The sequence below is a fragment of the Geotrypetes seraphini genome, chromosome 5, assembly GCF_902459505.1.
Source record: "Geotrypetes seraphini chromosome 5, aGeoSer1.1, whole genome shotgun sequence".
NCBI classification, from domain to species: domain Eukaryota; kingdom Metazoa; phylum Chordata; class Amphibia; order Gymnophiona; family Dermophiidae; genus Geotrypetes; species Geotrypetes seraphini.
Genome location: NC_047088.1, coordinates 186110480 through 186132202, shown reverse-complemented (window position 1 = coordinate 186132202; position 21723 = coordinate 186110480).

Sequence of the window (21723 nt, the reverse complement as noted above, 5' to 3'; positions counted from 1 at the left end):
ATAAGAATTGCCGCTGGTAGGTCAGACTGGTGGTTCATCGTGCCCAGCAGTCCGCTCACATGGTCAAAGACCAGCGCCCTAACTGAGACTAGCCCTAACTGCGTACGTTCTGATTCAGCATAAATTTGTCTAACTTTGTCTTGAATCCCTGGAGGGTGTTTTCCCCTATGACAGATTCCGGAAGAGCATTCCAGTTTTCTACCACTCTCTGGGTGAAAAAGAACTTCCTTATGTTTGTACGGAATCTATCCCCTTTCAATTTTAGAGAGTGCCCTCTCGTTCTCCCTACCTTGGAGAGGGTGAACAACCTGTCCTTATCTACCAAGTCTATTCCCTTTAGTACCTTGAATGTTTCGATCATGTCTCCTCGCAATCTCCTCTGTTCGAGAGAGAAGAGGCCCAGTTTCTCTAATCTTTTGCTGTACGTCAACTCCTCCAGTCCCTTAACCATCTTAGTCGCTCTTCTCTGGACCCTTTCAAGTAGTAGTAGGGAGGGGGAACTGAAGGTGGAAACCTTCCTTGAATCTAAGTCGTCCTTAAAAGGACAGTTTAAGTTACAAAAGCATCAAGGAAGAGAAATGTATTTAACTGCACCTTAAAATTGGCAAGAGTTGTTTTTTTTGCATAAATAATTCAGGATACTGTTCCAAAGAGATGGGGCACTAACAGAGAAAATTGTAGCCCTCAATATACTGATATGTTTCAATGAGGGAATGGTAATAAGGTTGTGAGCTGTAGATCTTAAGGTCCTATTTTGATTGTAATGTTCTACATGAATCTGAACCCACCGTGCATCCTTAGGATGCCAAAATGGAGGTGCCCTGTTGTAGAATTGTCCTCAAATTCCATTACAGAGCAAAACTTTGTACTAAACGCTGCAACTGCATTGAGGATTTTGTTGAGTGAAGAGAAAATAAAAAACCCTACATTTGTTTGCACTCACATCTGATGAACAATAGTTGTTCATGGCTGTGTTTTTGGTGGAGCAGATCTACAACATCTACTTCCCCTTAAATGACTTAGTAATACACTAAGGAGTAAATTCTATATATGCTACTGAAAAAAAAATTGAATCCAAATGGGGACACTAAACTTAATACTTCCAAAAAATTGAGTGATTAAAGAAAGTATATCATATCAATGACCGAAAAAAAAAAAAAAAATGGCATAGAAATAAAACACGCTTAACACTAAACTAAACTAAACCTTAGGTTTGTATACCGCGCCATCTCCACAAGCGTAGAGCTCAGCACGGTTTACAGGGTTAGATTGAAAAGGAGCTACTATTCTATAAACAATGTCTAAAATGGTGCTACACATGAATAGTACACAATCACAACCCCTATAAACCAGTTTTGATTCTTCAGTCAGACCATCAGATAAAAGTCTCAGGCACCTATATTTTCCATGCCACTGGCACCTTTTCCAATCATCATGATAGAGAGGTTGCTGCTCTGATTTAAGCTAAGTGTGCTTTTTTGATACTTAAAGTGAGACATAAATATATTTTTGAAGAAAACTTAATTTTAAAAGATGGACAAATGGACACATTGAATAATGAATCTATGGCGATTGGGAATGGTGCCAGTGCCATTGAAATTATAGGTAACTGAGCCCTTTATCTGATGATCGTAAGGGTTATGTATATTGTGATAACATGCCCCATAATGAGAATAATAGTAATGCCTCAATTTTGCATATAAATGAATAGCATTCACTGTCAGTTAAAATAAATGTTAGATACTTTTATTCTGCAGCATTATTTTAGGCATCTATGCAGTGGCATAGTAAGGGGATGGGGGGATGTCAGACCACCCTGGGTGCTGTCTTCTTGGGGGATGCTGATGCCTCTCCTCCTCTCTGCCTCCCTCCCTCTCTTTAAATGCCTGCTAGCGTGAGCCCCTGTGTCGACTCCTTTCTGACATCACTTCCTGGTCACGGGACCAAGATGTGATGTCAGAAGGGAGCTGACACAGGTACAAGCAGTGGGTGGAAGATGCTACTCGCATCGGAAAATATTTCAAGAGGCATGCACTGGGGAGGGGCGTTCAAGTGGCAGGGAAGAGTGGGAAGCATGTGGCATGGCATTGCCAGGTGCCACTGCCCCTGGGCACCAAACTCCCTTGCCATGCCACTTTATCTATGCTCCTTGAATATTGATCTTAACTTTGCTGCCTCATATAGTTGAAGCACTTAGCCCTCTTTGAATATCAATCTCTGTGCAAACAAAAAACACTGATTGCTCTCAAAAGCAAAATAAAGGTGCTGATTTTCCAGGGACCAGTTATTTTTGCCAATGGGTAACAGAAGGGGGGGGGGGGGAAAGGTCTTCAATAATTGTAGTTAAAGAAAGTTTCAGAGTATTTGAACATATTTATATTTTCTAGTCCCTTAAAAAAGTTGCAAAAGTAGAAACAGAAAAGTAATTAATATCAAAACAGCTGGCGTTTCAAATGGTTAAATGAAGCAAACAAAAAGCACGAAACTTTTATAATATCAAGTATGCACCCGTTTCATCTTTGCCTGAACTTTGACACCTCAGTGATGATAAATTGCAGAACCTTCTTCATCATAATTATTCCCAAGGAATTCAAAGAGTATTTATAGTTAACCTGTTTGCTACCATTTTGCAAAGATAACCATAATCAAATGTGAGATCCTCTGCTACTTGTCTGAGTTAACAAGCTACCCATATGTACAACCGCTGCATCTGTGGGGTTTACACAAATTAGAGAATTACAGACAATTTCTTTCTTCCCACTCTGGGAACAAAAGTCAAGATGACTAATATCGTAAAGGCTGCTTCTTAAAGAAACAACATAATTGCAGCCCATAAGGACTTCATAAAAAATAAATGTGGATTCTTGAATGAATTGAACAGATTTATAAAATTCTGCACAGGTACTTTTTTTTTTTTTCCCTACCAGCAAATGAAAGTAATGAAAGAAATGTAATACCAATGTCTTGGCAATTGCTAGTATTGCTTAGAGACTTGTAAATTACACCAGTTTATTACATAAACCAAATTATTTACACACTAAGCTGCAGTAAGCACTAATGCATGCTTACCATAACCTAAAATAGCCTACCGCAGGTTGCGCTCGTGTCCCACCAGCTCTTGTGAATCTACTCAAGTAACTTAACCCTACATTGCCCAGAGTTCCAAAATGCAGCCCTATGAAAATAAAAGAATAAAAAGCAATGAAAAGATAAGAAATGCAAAATATAAAATTATAAATTAAAGAATCTAAAAACAGCATGCAGAATAGTTATAAACAGTCTTATAGTTTTCACAGCCTACTTCAGAAAAACAAGCCTAATACTTATAAAGCAGAAACATAAACCGGCCTGATAGTCAGCTCACAACGGTAAGGGCTCCTTTTACTAAGCTGCGATAGCGTTTTTAGTGCGCGCAGGATTTTAGCACACGCTAAACCCGCGCTACGCAGCTAGAACTATCATCAGCTCAATGCTGGCATTACGGTCTAGCACGCGTGCCAATTCAGCGTGCGCTAAAACCACTAGGGCAGCTTTGTAAAAGGAGCCTTAAGTGGCATCTGAGCCACTCATAGCTGTGGGCTGAACTGACCCCAGATATTAAATGCTGAGGCACAGTGTTGACTATCTAGGTCTCTGTGCTCACCTAGAAGATAACCAGGTGCCAGTGCTCGATTAATTTTAGTGCATAAAGGGGTCCTTTTACTAAGGCGCACTAACCGATTTAGCGTGCGCTAAATGCTAACGCACCCATTATATTCTATGGACACGTTAGCATTTAGCATGTGCTAAATTGGCTAGCGCTTTAGTAAAAGATCCAAATTTCTGTTTTTACTTAGCTTATTAGCAGATTGACAATCACTGCTAACTGGCTAAGTAGGCACTTAGCCCATGCTCCACCCCCAACCTATCCTAGCCTAACTGGTTAGGAGATGGTCAATTAGCATTGATATTAGTTGTTCTGCCTCAAATCCCTCCTTTTTCTATGCAATTGTTTAGAATGCTCTTATTTTAATTAAATTCCTACATATTTTCAAGCATTTAAAGTGATTTTTACATTCTTATATATTTTTTTGCAGCTTAGTATTCATTTTGGTTGGATTTTGTCATTAACACATCAGACGCCAAGGCAGTATTTTAAGTACATAGATTACCACGATCCCTCTTGTACACTCATTGAAGTATGTTTGCTGTGTGAAGTGGATCATGTCAACTAGTAATTCGGTACATTATACTTTCCCAAATAATGGTGTTTTTTACTATTTTACTTGTGTGGTCTGCAAGTGTAATTGTGTAAGCTGTAAATTTCACAGTTTCACAAATATGGAAGTGCAAGGACATCTCAGTCACCATCAAACAAAGACTAATCACTGCCACTGTATTCCCAATCGTGACATATGGCTGCGAGACATGGACATTCATGAAAGCAGATAGAAGAAAAATTGATGCCTTTGAACTGTGGTGCTGGAGAAGACTTCTACAAATCCCATGGACAGCAAGGATCACCAACAAAGATGTTCTTGATCATATAAACCCAGCGTTGTCCCTGGAAAGCAAGATTAGCAGACAGAAACTGATCTATTTTGGACAGGTGATGAGGGCAAATTCACTAGAACAGGAGGTGCTTAAAGGAAGCAGGAGAGACCAAAAGCCCATTGGCTAGATACCATTAAGAATGATACGGGAATGAACACCAAGCATTTGAAAGAAGCCGTGGAAAACAGGGAAGCATGGGGAGAACTGGCCTACAGAGTACTCAAGGGTCAGGTGTGACTGAATGGATAGTAATAGGAGTAAATTTCACAATTCTCACTCACAGCGTTTAAATTAGTTGCATGCATTTCTTTTGGTTGCTCACTTAATACTAGAATTTATATATATTCTCTTACAGAGAATATATATCAATTCTGATGTTTTGTGGTTTCTACAATTTCACCCATGTTCCATGTTTTATAAAAATAGCATTCTGACATTTTGTTGCTTTTATGATTTCACCTATGGTCTATTCATGTTTGGCCTATTTTTGTAGAAAAGTGTTTGGACAACTGATTGTGTTATATTTATACCTTATCTTTTACAGATTTTTTAAATTATATTTGAACTGCATTTTACAGCAAGGTAAATATATTTTCACTTTTCAACCTTTTCATTTTTTGTTCTCACATACAGTGCATGTCTTGTAGCTCTCAATTATTTTGTCATCGGTGCAGCTTTGATCATTTCATGTGAAACTAGCCCCCTCTTCTACGAAACCGCGCTAGCAGTTTCCAGCACAGGGAGCCACGCTGAATGGCCTGCACTGCTCCCGAAGCTCATAGGAACTCAATGAGCATCGGGAACAGCACAGACCATTCAACAACGGCTCTCTGCACTAAAAAACGCTTGCGCGGTTTCATACAAGAGGGGGTAAGGAGGTTTGTTTTTATATTCATGTTACTTTGGGATATGCTTTTGAGTTTAATATTTAAACATCTTTATATACAATTATTGGTGAACATTAGCATACAATTTAATACATAGCTGTGGAAGTTTGACTATGAATTGGTTTCCACGTATGGTTTTGCTTAAGAAGTAAGTGATGAATGATTGAATATTATCTATTAGTTTTCACATTAGGGTCTCTTATTGTCTTAAAAAAGTAAATATACAATATATATTTCTCACAATTCACATATACTGTACTGTATATATATATTGTGACAGGGAAGCTCCTGTCACGGTGAAAACTACTACTAAAACTCCCCAGAATGCAGCACAAGGCTGGATAAAACCAGGCATGGAGTCAGGACAGCTGGCTCAGGCAAAAGAAGGCAAGCCCAGGCAGGTTCCAGCACAGCTGAAGAGCCAATTAAGAAAGGCTCTGCAGACCACTGATTTCCCCTATCACTCCTTTCCTGAAGGCAGGGAGCAACCTGAGGCTAATTTAGAAGGGGGTGGAGTCAGACCCCGGGGTTGGCCTTATAGGAAAGATCAATTTACTGGAGAAAGAAGAAGGGAGGAAACGAGAGAAGGAACGAGAGTGAAGAGAGAGGAGAACCAGAAGGAGTGGTTGAGAAGCCAGACTACTCACGTGGGTTCCAGGTCACAGAGGGTGCCTCAAGCCCAGCAGGAACGTAGGGCAAGAAGCCCACACCTAGGGAAAGGTGTTACTACCCTGGAGAGGTATTGTGACTGGCAACTCAAGCCCCAAAGAGCAGGGCTGGGAAAGCCTCCCCAGAGAAAAGCTGCAGATAGTTTTGCAGACGTACAGAGAGGGGGAGGGGAAGCACAAACAGAAAGAAGTGAAGAAACTTCAAGCCAGAGTTCCCGGGAGTGTGAATGGGAAATGGACAGCGTACTAAGTAATGAGATAAGTGAAGAGGGCATGGACCTTGGAGAATATGATGTTTGCATGTCCTAAGTTAAACTCCTGAAGAACGGTCTCCTATTGTTTGTATACCCGACAGCGTGAGCAGTGCGGGCAGAGTTAACAAGGTGCTAATAATGTGTTAAACAAATGCAGAGAGCTGAGAAGGAAAGGCTGGACGCAAGCCGTGCTCAGCTAGCTAGGCTCGTAAAAGGTGAAGTCCAGAGTGAGAGCAATCAAGCCCGGCAGGGGCTACGAGCCAAGGAAAGCTTTAACTGACTTATATGTTTGCTGGGATTTTACTTGTGATAAGGAAGTACCATCTTGCTCCTTAATAGAACCTGGACTGTAAGAGTATAAGGGGGGGAGAGGCCCTCTAAGCACTGTAACCAACTGAGGTGAATGTTTTTATGTTTTTCCTTCTGCTGTTTTATTTTCTTTGAACTTTGGGTTAGTAATAAACCTGATACTTTATTCTAAAGAATCCGGTATCCGGGTCTTCCTTCCACTGCCCTATAAAAGGCGTATCAAAAATCTTACTTGTGGTCCGGGCCGCAGTTTCCTACTTACTCAGGGACGGGCCCGGCCACAAGAAGTTGGTGGCAGTGGTGGGATCGCGCCGCCCACAGGTTAGTGGAGGAAGTACGCCCAGAGGTTGGAAAGGAAAAACCCCAAGGAAAAAAAAACAAACAAACAAAAAAAAAAAACGGCAAAACCACAGAAACACGAAGGTTGGTTTTTTTTTTTTGGTGTGCAAAGCAACAGCTGGGTTTTGGCAGTGGAAAATAGTGCCAGAAAGGACTGTGTTCACAAGCTGGTAACACAGTGGTGTGGAATGTAGGAACAATTCGAGCGTGGTTTGGATTTTTTTTGAAAAGCCATAAATTTCTTAACCGGACTTTCTTGGAGACTGAGGATTAAAAGACCCAGAGGCAGCAGTAAGGCATCTGGAGGCCACCTTCAGCAAAAGAGTGGAGCGGAGTCCGGAGGAGCGGTTCCAGGTTCCTGAGTTCCTGGTTGCAGGAGTGGCTGGGGAGGCCCTAATATCCCAAGGCTGAGACACATCAGTCCCTAAGGTAACGGTACTTAGGGGTGGCTGATGTGGATTGGTGGGTAAGGGGGACCAGAAGCTTGGGGACCAGAAGGGGAACACCATAGTTTGAAAAGTCCGCACTTGGGTTCCTGTTCTCTCTTGTTTGTATTTCAGGATGGAGGCAGCCAAGTTCCGGACTGGTCTGGAAGGGGAGATGCACCGTATGCAGCTGCATTTCCAGGAGATGTTGCAGTCGCAGGCAGAGCTTTGGAAGGCTGATCACCAGGCGCAGCAAGCAAGGCACACGGAACTTTTGCAACAAATGACTGCTCAGATACAGGCCATAAGCAACCTGGCGCAGAGGCCTGCAGTACCGGCGGCCGGCGGCGGTGATGGTGTCGTCGGGCCGGTAGGCGCTCCTTTTGGGGAGCCAATAAGACTGCATAAAATGAATGTAGATGATGATATACAAGACTATCTAGTTGGTTTTGAGCGAGTGGCCATGGCTTCGCACTGGCCAGTGGACCAATGGTCCATAAGACTGATACCATGTCTAGGGGGTAGAGCCTTAGAGGCTTATCAAACGCTAAGCGCTGAACAAGCGGCGGATTATCCCATACTTAAACAAACATTGTTGGATTATTTAGGGTATAGCCCCAACCACTATCGGAGCCAGTCACGGGGAACCCGTTTGGCCCCGAAGGAGAACCCTGGAGCCTTGAGACAAGGCCTTGACAGATGTTTTAGGAGGTCTGGGGGAAGGTACCAGGGACGGGCCAGGGTTAAGCGGGCTGGTAAGTGTTTTGCCTGTGGTCATCCGGGACATTGGCAAGTGCAATGCCCGGTCAGGAGGAGCCTGACCAACAAGGTTGGGTCCACAACCCTGGTTTCCCTGAGAGAGTGGATGATTCCGATAAAAATAGAGGGAATCCCGGTAGTTGCCCTAATAGACTCAGGGGCTGATCAGTCCATACTGGCCCAGAAAGTATGGCATCAGGTTTTAAGAGCCCGGGGTCAGAAAATCGATAAACCCCAGGGACGGTTGGAAATACAATGCATGCATGGGACCTCCTTAACCTATGAAATGAAGGAGGTGTGGATAGAGTATGAAGGGAGAAAAGATGCTCTAAAAATGGCCCTGATGCCTAGGCCCCCATATGATGTGATCCTGGGACGGGAATGGCCCTACTTTAGGGAGTGTTTTGGCATGTGAGGGGTGGAGGCGTCCCCAGTGCAGGAGGAGCAGTTAGCCCAAATCTTCCCCCTGGCAGAGGAGGTCCTAGAAGAACCCTCCCATAAAAGAAGGAAAAGCCGAGCAGAGAGGCGAGAGGACAAAAGATCTTGCTCGCAAGGCAAGGGAGGGGGGAGTCACTTATCGTGGAGACCCTGGGTGCCTTACGAGGTGGCCCAACGATTCCCTACTCTAAGCCAGGAACAAAGGAAAGATCCCTCGTTAGAGCCGGCTATAGAGCAGTGGGAAATCGCTGGGGAGGGGGCTTGTGCGTTCCAGGTGGTAGGGGGACTCCTCTATAGGAGAGGATGGAATCCTAGGGCCCAAAAGGCACAAAGGTGCTTAGTAATACCAGCCAGCTTTAGGAAACAAATATTTTGGTCCATCCATAGGGACCGAGGACTAGACCATTTGACCCCAGGTTTGACCATTAAAGAGATCCAAAGGAAATTCTATTGGCCCGGACTCGTCCAAGAAGTAGGGACCTGGTGTAAGGAGTGTCCGAGATGTAGGGACAGGGGCGGAGAGAGGCCGCCCGTTAATCCTGAAGAGGCAAGCGTACATAAGGACAGGGGCCAAAAGAGTCCGCCCGGGAGACCTGAAGAGGGAGGTCAGAGTAGGGACCCGAGAGAAAAGAGTTCGCCCGGGAGACCTGAAGAGGTAGATCAGAGTAGGGACCAGGGAGGAAAGAGTCCGCCCGAGAAACCTGAAGAGGTAGGTCAGAGTAGGGACACGAGAGGAAAGAGTCCGCAAGAAGAACCTGAAGAGGTAGGTCAGAGTAGAGACACGAGAGGAAAGAGTCCGCCAGAAAAACCTGAAGAGGTAGGTCAGAGTAGGGACAAGAGAGGAAAGAGTCCGCCCGGAAAACCGAAAGAGGTTTCCTTGGCCAAGGTTACCCCAGATAAGGAAAAGCCCATTTTAAGGGTGATGCGGCTATCTCCCAAGGCTAAATTGCCAGTCCGCGTGACGCCAGGATCCGTGGGCTGGGACTTAAGCAGTATCCAAGAAATAAAGGTGCCAAAAGGGGGCAGGAAGGTTGTGGATACGGGCGTAGTGATCGCTATACCAGAAGAGTGTTATGGGCGCATTGCGCCAAGATCGGGTTTGGCCCTCCGGCATGGCATACACATAGGGGCTGGAGTGATCGATCCCGATTATCGGGGAACCCTTAAGATTTTGGTAATAAATCTAGGGGAGAAGGAATACAGTATAAAAGAAGGGGATTGTATAGCTCAATTAATATGTGAGCGAGTGATGATTCCGGAACTGCGAGAGGAGGTAATAGATACAGTCACTGCTCGGGGGGAGCAGGGCTGGGGCTCCTCAGAGGAGCCAGAAGGGGTGGTAAAGAAATCCATAACCCGAAGAATCCCGTTACGGTTAGGGGAAAAGACCTCTAAGAGTGTAAAAGAAGAAAGGACCGATAGGGGTTTAAGTAGGGGGGTATGTGACAGGGAAGCTCCTGTCACGGTGAAAACTACTACTAAAACTCCCCAGAATGCAGCACAAGGCTGGATAAAACCAGGCATGGAGTCAGGACAGCTGGCTCAGGCAAAAGAAGGCAAGCCCAGGCAGGTTCCAGCACAGCTGAAGAGCCAATTAAGAAAGGCTCTGCAGACCACTGATTTCCCCTATCACTCCTTTCCTGAAGGCAGGGAGCAACCTGAGGCTAATTTAGAAGGGGGTGGAGTCAGACCCCGGGGTTGGCCTTATAGGAAAGATCAATTTACTGGAGAAAGAAGAAGGGAGGAAACGAGAGAAGGAACGAGAGTGAAGAGAGAGGAGAACCAGAAGGAGTGGTTGAGAAGCCAGACTACTCACGTGGGTTCCAGGTCACAGAGGGTGCCTCAAGCCCAGCAGGAACGTAGGGCAAGAAGCCCACACCTAGGGAAAGGTGTTACTACCCTGGAGAGGTATTGTGACTGGCAACTCAAGCCCCAAAGAGCAGGGCTGGGAAAGCCTCCCCAGAGAAAAGCTGCAGATAGTTTTGCAGACGTACAGAGAGGGGGAGGGGAAGCACAAACAGAAAGAAGTGAAGAAACTTCAAGCCAGAGTTCCCGGGAGTGTGAATGGGAAATGGACAGCGTACTAAGTAATGAGATAAGTGAAGAGGGCATGGACCTTGGAGAATATGATGTTTGCATGTCCTAAGTTAAACTCCTGAAGAACGGTCTCCTATTGTTTGTATACCCGACAGCGTGAGCAGTGCGGGCAGAGTTAACAAGGTGCTAATAATGTGTTAAACAAATGCAGAGAGCTGAGAAGGAAAGGCTGGACGCAAGCCGTGCTCAGCTAGCTAGGCTCGTAAAAGGTGAAGTCCAGAGTGAGAGCAATCAAGCCCGGCAGGGGCTACGAGCCAAGGAAAGCTTTAACTGACTTATATGTTTGCTGGGATTTTACTTGTGATAAGGAAGTACCATCTTGCTCCTTAATAGAACCTGGACTGTAAGAGTATAAGGGGGGGAGAGGCCCTCTAAGCACTGTAACCAACTGAGGTGAATGTTTTTATGTTTTTCCTTCTGCTGTTTTATTTTCTTTGAACTTTGGGTTAGTAATAAACCTGATACTTTATTCTAAAGAATCCGGTATCCGGGTCTTCCTTCCACTGCCCTATAAAAGGCGTATCAAAAATCTTACTTGTGGTCCGGGCCGCAGTTTCCTACTTACTCAGGGACGGGCCCGGCCACAATATATATATTTTAACAAACATTTTAGAAAATAGAACAGTAGATATATATTAGTAAGTGTTATTTTTTATCTATTTTTATTCATATTTGTTATGTATTTGATTTTGTTTTAGATATATATTATTAACATGTATTTTATATTTTTCATTCACATATTTTTATGTTATATATTTGATAATATATTTGTGTGTCCATCTGTTTGTAGACTCCTGAGGCAGGCAAATGGGCCAAAACACATTTGTGTCAAGTTGTTCAAGTAATAAAGTATCACAACAATCTTGGTCATCCTCACTGTTTTTGTTGTGACTTCCAATTCAGACTTAGTCATGTTCCTCCGAGGTTTTATGATATATTGCAGTTTTGTCTCCTAATCTAGTCCCAAATTGGGTGAAATGTGGTCATCAGGCATTGCTCAAATAAAATTATTTGACTAAAGAAATAATTTTATGATTTACATTTTTTCTCACCCTTGCTAGTTGTAAATCCAGACTGCTTCTTTTGTACTGTCTGCTATATAAAATGGCAACTGTATATGGTTGTCTTTCTGGTGTTCAAGTTATTGTATTTGCTGGAGTGTGCCTTTTCTGCTTTCAATAAAGATATGTTAAAAAATGGCAACAGAACTTTATGTAAGAAAAGTAGAAAAAAGCAAGAGAGAAACCAATATGATTCTCCAAAAAAAGTGGCTGAAAAGATGGTTTGTGATTTATTTAGAAATTTACTGTACATACAAAAGAATACCAGAAAAAATTCAAAGACAGGAAAATATGACTGACAACAGCACTGGCAAATGGAAAAAGTACTAGTAAACTAAAGATAGATGACAAAGACTTTTTTCAGGTATGTGGGTGTGAAAGATTCAGAGGTTTTCCCTCACTGAAGCTGCAGTTATACCCCTCAGCAGCAGGGGGCATTAGATAAATCTGGAGAAATACCTGTCCCAGAATGCATTGAGCTTTGCAGCTCAGTGCTGAACCCTATTAAGGAAGTAATACAGCCCTGCTGAGTCAGAGGGGCAAGTCTCAGGCAGGGAGAAAGATATATACCTAACTCAGTTATTCAAAGGAGGTCCCTGAGAGAGGTGGTCCCAAGGAAGAGCCTTCTACTAGAGAACCCTGGGAAGCAGTGGGCAAAGCAATGGGACTAAAATAAACTAAGCTAAACCTTAAGTTTATATACCGCATCCTCTCCATAATTGTAGAGCTCGGCACGGTTTACAAAAGCTTAATGTAGGAAGGAATAGCATAAAAGGGTAGGAGGATTGAGTACAGGGGGGGAAGAGAGCAATTACATTTTTGTGAAAAGCCAAGTTTTCAGGTGCTTGCAGAATAGTTGGAAGGAGCCCAGATTCCATAGTGGGGCTGTAGGGGTGTTTCCTTATTTTCACCTGAAGGTTAGGCCTCTCTGATATCATCAAGTCTGAATCATTATCTCCAAGAAATCATTCCAGCATGAACCTAGCAAGAAGAGAAAGAAGAATACATCTTTGCTGTTTCTGCCTGATGCATTCTGGATATGTACCAGAACTGTATTCTAGTCAAGGACATCCAGCTATGCCTACATGCTCTGCCTATGTGAATCATGGGGGAGTTATGGCTCCTGTGCTTCTTATCTAATGAAGGCGCCTCTGTTCAGAAGCTTGTGCGAGACTCTATACAGAAAGGCTATTCATCTAAGTTATGTTTCTGGATTGGTCCGGAGAGGTCATCTGACGAGATCCAAGTGAAATGTGCTAATTATAATTTAGTTTATGCCAGGATGTGAGGGAACTTTCATCTTATCATAGGTTACTCTGCATTTTCTATAATAATTAAGACCTGAAAAGTTACCTCTTGTGACTCTCTGCCTGAGAGAGAGAGAAACCGGATTTTAAACAGATCTGGATTCCATCACATAATGGAAACCTTTGCTGCCAACATAAGTTAAAGCTTTCCAGTTGCTGATGGACTGTTCCTAAACAGAAGAATCTCCATATCTGCTGAGCGGAGGAAAGAAGTCTTCCAGTTCACCTGATTATGTGCTACGGCCTAATTGGATGGTGAAGATAAGGAATTATATGTCTTTTCAGCTGGGTTAGAGAGGGAATCCTATTGTCTTTAGGATAAGGATTTGTAAAGCACCTGTGGTGATAAGCAATATATTTAGTTTGCTGCTAAAAGGCAGGTTGTCCAAGTGCTGATAATCAAATCAACTTTCTGGACAGGAATTTTTATAACTCTGAATGCCACTGTGCACTCAGAGCTGAAAGGGGTGTATCTGGAGGAGGGTTAGGGCAGCATGTGGGCGGGATGGGGGAGTCGACCTAGACTTAGTCATCCTGTAGGGATAATCAAATGTTTTACTAGACATCCTGGACAAAACTTAAAGATTATAAGATAGATGATGTAAAAACAGGTATAAGTGCCAAAAACATACTCAAAGTGACCAGATAACCACTGCAGAGACAAAGTAAATACCCCTCCCCCCCAATGATCAGAATAAAAAGGTACATACCTGTCTCTATAACATCAGCACCTGGTATAGGAAAGTCTAGCAGAGCTGCACAAAGGTGTCTTAAATAGCCTGGGGAGTGTGCTAGTGAACCATAGAGAGGAGAACCCAGGCCCATAAACCACTACATTTATGATGAAACATGTGTGCCCATCAAAACCCCCTTAAATTCTACTCTACTGCCATATAGGTACCACCTGAAGTCATATGGGCTATTGGGTTTGTAAACAGGTGGGTATAGTGGGTTTTGGGGGTATTTGGGGGCTCACCATAACCTATAAGGAGTTCTGGTGAGATGTTTATCTGGCACCCTTTTAGTGAAGTTCACAGCAGTGCCCTGTATGGTGCCCCACTGCTCTGTTATCATGTATGGGTAGACAGTCCAACACAGTGCTGGCCCTTCCCACATCCAGATAGTCTTGTTCTGTTTTATAAACATAGACCTCCTGGTGGTCTGGACAAACAATAGCCTGGATGTCCAGATAGATGATTTTTTGGGGAAAAAAAATTCTAGACCTATTTTTTAAAAATGGGCATTTTCTCAATGCCAACTTTGGGCATCTAGTGCCATATGCATAAATCGGACTTAGAAGTTAATTTTGATTATGCTCCTCCATTGATATTTAAATAATGTCATTTAGGCAGAATTTTGACAATTATGTGCATATGTGTGCACAGATGAATACAAATGCCATATTCCTAAATATTTCTATGTAAGCCCCCTAATTCTACAAGTTTTGGGCACAATTTGATGCTTGGCGCATCACATTGCACATGAAAGTTAGAGAATAGTACAAGTTCCATGCATACTTTAATTGTTAAATTAGCTGCTAATTAACTTTTAACAATCAATAATAGGCTATAATTGATGTTATTTGGCACTAATTGGCCTACATTTGCATATACATGCATAAGTACCATTATTCGGTACACTACTAATTGAGCATGCAAAATCCATAGCATGCAAGTGCAAGAAGATATAGACCTGGGAAGGGCATTACAGAATGTTATCAGTTATCAGTTATCAGTTACCTGACAGCAGTTTGATGCTATGAGAGCTAGCATATGTTCTCATGTCTAACTTTAGATGTGTTCCTGCAGATTTGCTGGTATTCTATAATGGCAATTATATGCATAACTGCCAATATTGAACGTATGCTTACAAGGGATGTGCAATAATCTATCTACCTGAGTATGAAAGAAAGTAGCAAACATGTTGAAACAAATCTGTGCATGTTAGAAACATAGAAACATAGAAAGATGACGGCAGAAAAGGGCTACAGCCCATCAAGTCTGCCCACTCTATTGACCCACCCCCTTAAGTCTGAATGCTAATGACCTAGTTCCTTAACTCGGTTCCTTAACTCGTAGGGATCCCACGTGGATGTCCCATTTATTCTTAAAGTCGAGCACGCTGGTGGCCTTGATCACCTGCACCGGAAGTCTGTTACAGTGATCTATCACCCTTTCTGTGAAGAAATACTTCTTGGTGTCACCACTAAATTTCCCTCCTCTGAGTTTGAGCGGGTGCCCCCTTGTGACTGAGGGTCCCTTGGGAAAGGATATATCGTTTTCCACCTTGACACGACCCGTGACGTACTTAAATGTCTAAGTCATGTCACCCCTTTCCCTGCGCTCCTCTAGGGTATAGAGCTGTAGTTTGCCCAGTCTTTCTTCGTATGAGAGACCCTTGAGCCCCGCGACCATCATAGTGGCCATCTGCTGGACCGACTCAGCTCGAAGCACATCTTTCCAGTAATGTGGCCTCCAGAATTGCACACAGTATTCCAGATGAGGTCTCACCATGGTTCTGTAGAGTGGCATTATGACTTCAGGTTTACGGCTGACGAAGCTTCTATTGATACATCCCATCATTAGAAGCTTCGTCAGCCATAAACCTGAAGTCATAATGCCACTCTACAGAACCATGGTGAGACCTCATCTGGAATACTGTGTGCAATTCTGGAGGCCACATTACCGGAAAGATGTGCTTCGAGCTGAGTCGGTCCAGTGGATGGCCACTAGGATGGTCGCGGGGCTCAAGGGTCTCTCATGTTGTGACATGTCTCAAGGTTACTCAAGCACAGTTGTGGCTCAGTCTGAGTCTAGCATTCCAAGATACAGGATGGCAGGAGGGTCCTCGGGCGAATCAAGTATGAAAATTGCTAGATTTGGAGCACTGTTCATTGATAAAATTTTTCACAAAAGAAGGGGAAAAGCAAAAGGAGATCCATGAATGCAGGACTGCAGTTTATGGTAAGTATGTCCCATCATCCTACAAAGTATAATGTTGGAGCAAGCAGTTTAAGTGGGATAACAGCCCATTGAAAATGACCATCACACTGCATGGCCTGTGGAAGCAACTTCCACAGAAATGTGCAAGAAAGTCAAGAATTGAATCTTGTCAGACAGACAAATTAAGGTTTCCCGAATAGCTGAAGAAATGGGCATTTCGGCAGGTACAGTTTAGAAAATTCATGAAAAGTTAGGCATGTCCAAGATTAACGCAAGATAGGTTCCAAGACATGTCAGAGGACCACGAGGCTCCAGTGCTGTCAAGAGAACATGAAGATGCTCCAAGAAGACCAAGTCATTATTTAGTGACTGGAGATGAGGCTTGGGTCTATCACAGAGAGCTTGAGTCCAAAATGGAGTCAATGCAGTGGAAGCACAAGTCATCCTGCACCCCAAGAAAGTTCAAGACAGAAAAATCTGCGGGCAAAGTCATGGCTACTGTCTTCTGGGATGATGAAGGACTTTTGCTTCTGGAGTTCATGCCACATAAGACAACCATAACCGGGGAGAGTTACATCAACCCAATGATTGCTTTGCAGGAGTCATCATGAAGAAAAGATGAGGAAAACTCACAACAGATGTATTGCTTCTTCACGACACATGTCACATGTCATGACAATCACAGGCTACCATCTGATAATATAGGTTTCAGCAGCTGAACCATCCACCCTATAGTCCTGATCTGGCTTCCTCAGATTATTTCCTGTTTTAAGTTTTAAAGAAATCTCTCCATGGACAGCGATTTTCAAGTGATGAAGATGTCAAAGAAGCTGCGATGTCCTGGTCTGAAAGTCAAACAGAAGAATTCTTTTCAAAAGGGTTAAAGTCATTGGAAAAGTAGATGAAGTACATGGAGCTATCAGGATACCATACTGAATAATAAAACAAAGCATTTTTTTAAACTCTTTTCTATCGTACTGAGGTAGATAAATTATTGAATGCCCCTTGTAACACACCATTCCTATGTCTAACTTTAGATGATGACTGGTTGAGAATTATTCTTATAACATCCACATAAATGTTAGCACCTATGCTAAAGAATTACTCCTAGAGCGTGTTATCTCATGCTAACCATTAGCAAATGATTCCTTAAATGTAATTATGTGATATTTCAGATACAGCAACAGCTAACATGAACTGCATTTTCATTGTCAAGTTTCAAGTTTATTAAAATTTTGATATGCCACCTTTGTGTTTATTGTCACTCACAGCAAAAGTTGTTGATAGAATATACGAAGGACATAGAAAGCGATCCTATAAACTAATAACTTGTTATGATGTTTCAAATGCTGCAGATCATTAATCCATTGTTCTTAATCCATTTTATAGGCTGTACTACTTAATCTCTTTTGGTGCTGACACTTTGGGATTTCTATAATGTGTTGTGTCTTTGCAGTCACAGCCAATTTAACTTTCTCAGAACATATTAATTTATGCTACTGCTATAAAAGATCTAAATTAAATTCCCCATAGGGATTTTAAACGACTATATTAGGACATAAAAAGTATTTTTTTTTTTTGCAAGCAACAGAGACTACAATAATGACTGCTGAATAACATTTTGATTATGACAGATGTTTGGAGGATAAAAGAAGAATTTTTAATGAGCATTGAGTGTTCTTTTTCATAATTTTATTTTCTTCAAAATATGCAGAATGAAATGAGCTATTGATTGAAAATTATAATAGTCTAGCTGGTTTTCATATGTTGTGCTTCTTAATTAGCAGTCACTATAATAAAAGTGTTCACTTAATTAATGGTGTACTTATAGCAAACTCTTTTCATTAAAACAGATGCAGTAGTACTCAGCAGTGGCCAGTCATCCTCTCAGGGATATTATTGTCACTACAGTTTATCACTAACATGATATTGCAGATTATTGCAGAATTATGTGCTTAGATAATATGTATGCCAATGATAAATAATAACCATGAATAGGCAGGCCATTTCCTTTGCTAATGGAGCACCACAATATGTTTTTCCCCTTTGTCCTTGCACCTTCACTATTCAGTTCAAAAAGGCTCACCAAAACAAAGCCTTTCGGATATTACTTTTTATAAGAACATAAAAATAGCCTTACTGGGTCAGACCAATGGTCCATCAAGCCCAGTAGCCCATTCTAGTACCTGGCTAAAACCCAAGGAGTAGCAACATTCCATTCTACCGATCCAGGGCAAGCAGAGGCTTCCCCCATGTCTTAATAACAGACTTTGGACTTTTCCTCCAAGAACTTGTCCAACCCTTTCTTAAAACCAGCTAAGCTACCGCTCTTACCACATCCTCTGGCAACGCGTTCCAGAGCTTAACTATTCTCTGAGTGAAAAAAAAAATTCCTCCTATTGGTTTTAAAACTATTTCCCTGTAGCTTCATCGAGTGTCCCCTAGTCTTTGTAATTTTTGACGGAGTGAAAAATCGATCCACTTGTACCCGTTCTACTCCACTCAGGTATTTGTAAACTTCAATCATATCTCCCCTCAGCCGTCTCTTTTCCAAGCAGAAGAGCCCTAACTGTTTTAGTCTTTTCTCATATGAGAGGAGTTCTATCCCCTTTACCATCTTGGTCGCTCTTCTTTGAACCTTTTCTAGCGCCACTATATCTTTCTTGAGATAAGGAGACCAGAATTGAATGCAATACTCCAGATGAGGCTGCACCAAGGGACAATACAGGGGCATTATAACATTCTTAGTCTTGTTAATCATCCCTTTTAAAATAATTCCCAGCATCCTGTTTGCTTTCTTGGCCACCGCCGCACATTAGGCAGAAGATTTCATCATGAGGAACTTTATAAAAACCTTTCTGAAAATCTAGTTACACTATATCAGTGGTCTCAAACTCAAATCCTTTGTAGGGCCACATTTTGGATTTGTAGGTACTTGGAGGGCCGCAGAAAAAATAATTGTCTTATTAAAGAAATGACAATTTTGCATGAGGTAAAACTCTTTATAGTCTATAAATCTTCCCGCCCCCAAGACCTGCATGTTTTCCCCTTCTTTCCAGCGTCCTCCAGCTTCCCCCTGGCCTTCTGGTCTTAGTTTCAGCTAATTACCGCAGCCTGTATAGAGGATCCCCGGTGCTGTAGCGTTCATTGCAGGCTGTCATCTGCCTCCGCAGCACATTCCCTCTGCTAAAGTCCCATCCCTCCTATGACATCAGGGGCAGGATCGCGGCAGAGGGAATATGCTGCTGAGGACAACAGCACCGATGATCCTCTCTGCAGGCTGTGGTAATTATCTGAAGGTAAGAGCGTGAGGCCAGGGGGGAAGCCGGTTGATGCTGCAAAGAGCGGGCAGTACTAGTACAGACCACGGGCTGCAAAATAGTACCTGGCAGGCCGCATGTGGCCCCCAGGCCACAAGTTTGAGACCACTGGCTTCCCTTTATCCACATGTTTATTCACACCTTCAAAGAAGTCAAGCAAATTAGTGAGGCAAGATCTCCCTCGGCTGAACCCATGCTGACTCCATCTCATTAAATCATGTTTGTCTATGTGTTCCACAATTTTATTTTTTATAATCGTTTCTACCATTTTGTCTGGCACTGAAGAGAGGCTTACCTGTCTGTAATTTCCCGGATCTCCCCTGGAGCCCTATTTAAAAATCGGTATAATATTGGCCACCCTCTACTCTTCAGGTACTACAGATCTGGGAACACCTGTGGCTTCAAATTTTAAAGATGATCCTTTTCACTATGGGAAAGAGAAAAGTTAAATCCATGCCATTGGCATCTTTGATTCCTGCTTTATTGGGACCTATGAATACGCACTTGATTATAGGGACTTCTGGATCTTGTTTCTTCCGAAGGTATGTCAGTCAGTCCCACCTTCAGCTGTGGTGGTCACCTTAGGAGAGTCTTGAGCACTGCCCTTTCTGTTATAGCATCTAGCTTTGTGGCATTGCTGCAAAGAGTGTTTTTTTTCCTGGTGTACCTGTTTGTTCATACTCCAGGTATAACATTATATGAGATTTGGAAAGTGGTTACCTGCACTGAGGAACTTTTGCAGGAATGGTGGAACAATTATGCACCTTTTCAGAAGAGACTGTTTCTAAATCCGAAGCTTTAGATAAACAATATTGTTACTAATAAATATGAGCAGGTGGTTGAATCTCATGTTCTTTCTCTTCAGTCTGTTAGTATATCAGCAATTAAAGCCTATTATAAGATGGAGAATCTAGGGAATGATGTTAGGGTGAGAAACATCAGGTTCTTAATATCCCCTGTATACAGTTGTTGTCACTTGAGATATTAATTTATGAATATTTTAAGGAGATTTTTCATGTAACTAATTCAGAGCAAATATTGTTTGCCAATTGTTATCTTGCCATAATTTATTGTATATTCCAACATACTCAGTGGATTTTTCTTCTAATAAAGGATGCTTCCATGAGCAATATCTCACAATGCGCCAGGGAAATAGTCAATATCATAAATTTGATTTTCTACAAAGTTTGTTCCAACCATTGTCTATCCAGGCATACAGATATTTCACATAATAGTTAAATGTGTTCCAGCTGAAAGGATAGATCTAATTTGTTACACCACGTGAATCAGATAATAAGCACTTACTTTATTTGCCCTCCTTTAATTGGCATTGTTACGTTTTAGTGTTTTCTCCAAATATCCTATGCCCTTTTGGCAGTCATTAAAGTCAAAAATGTAAGATTGCTTGATCTGCCTTTTGTGAGGAAGTATATAGAAAGTTGCTAGTCTCTATTAATAAGACTGCAGTGACTGATATAGAGAAAGAGCATGGTTCAAGCTTATCTGCTGAGGCAAGAGGACAGGGCCAGACTGAGACACAATTCAAATCCCTAGAGCGGGAGCAGAGCAGGGAGACCCAGAACATGGAGGAAGGGTCCTCTACAGGATCCCAGGAAGGGTGCAGAGTCCAAAGATGGACCCCAGGAAAAAGGGAACTGTCTCTCCATACATGACCCCCTTAATATGTGCGTTTAGGCTGAGAGTAGGACTGCCTTTTCCTTAATGTGTTGAACCTGTATGGCCAGGCTGAGGTAGGCCTGGGTTAGAGTATAGCTGTCTTTAACCTGTGGCATTCCTGGGATTGGGTTTGGGCAAGAAGTTAACCCCGGGAGCAGTGGCGTACCTAGGGTATGTAACACCCGGGGCCCATCATTTTTTACACTCCCCCCCGGCCCATCATTTTTTGGCACATCCCCGCTCCCCCTGCCCATCATTTTTTTTACACACACCCCCATCCTTGGTACGCCACTGCTACAGTTCGAAAAAGGCTAAGAAGCCAGTGGGAGCGGCAAAAGCATCCTTTAAGGAACACCCTCCCAATCATGACGCCACCGGACAACATTCTCAGCCATTGATCGACCTTGCCTGGAAGATACCTTGAGGAAGAACAAAGAGATACAAGATCATAACAGAGGAGGTAGAGAGAGGGAGACCTGGAACAAAAGTGGTGGTGGGTACAAAGGAGAACTGACATTGGGTCTGGGGAGGGTAAGCAGAGGGAAAATGATAGAGACCTGGACCCAAAGGAGATGGGAATGGATTGTGGAAAGAAATGTTGGATGCGAAAGAAAGAAAGAAATATTGGATGCACAGTCAGAAGGAAGTGCAACCAGAGACTCATGAAATCACCAGACAACAAAGGTAGGAAAAATGATTTTATTTTC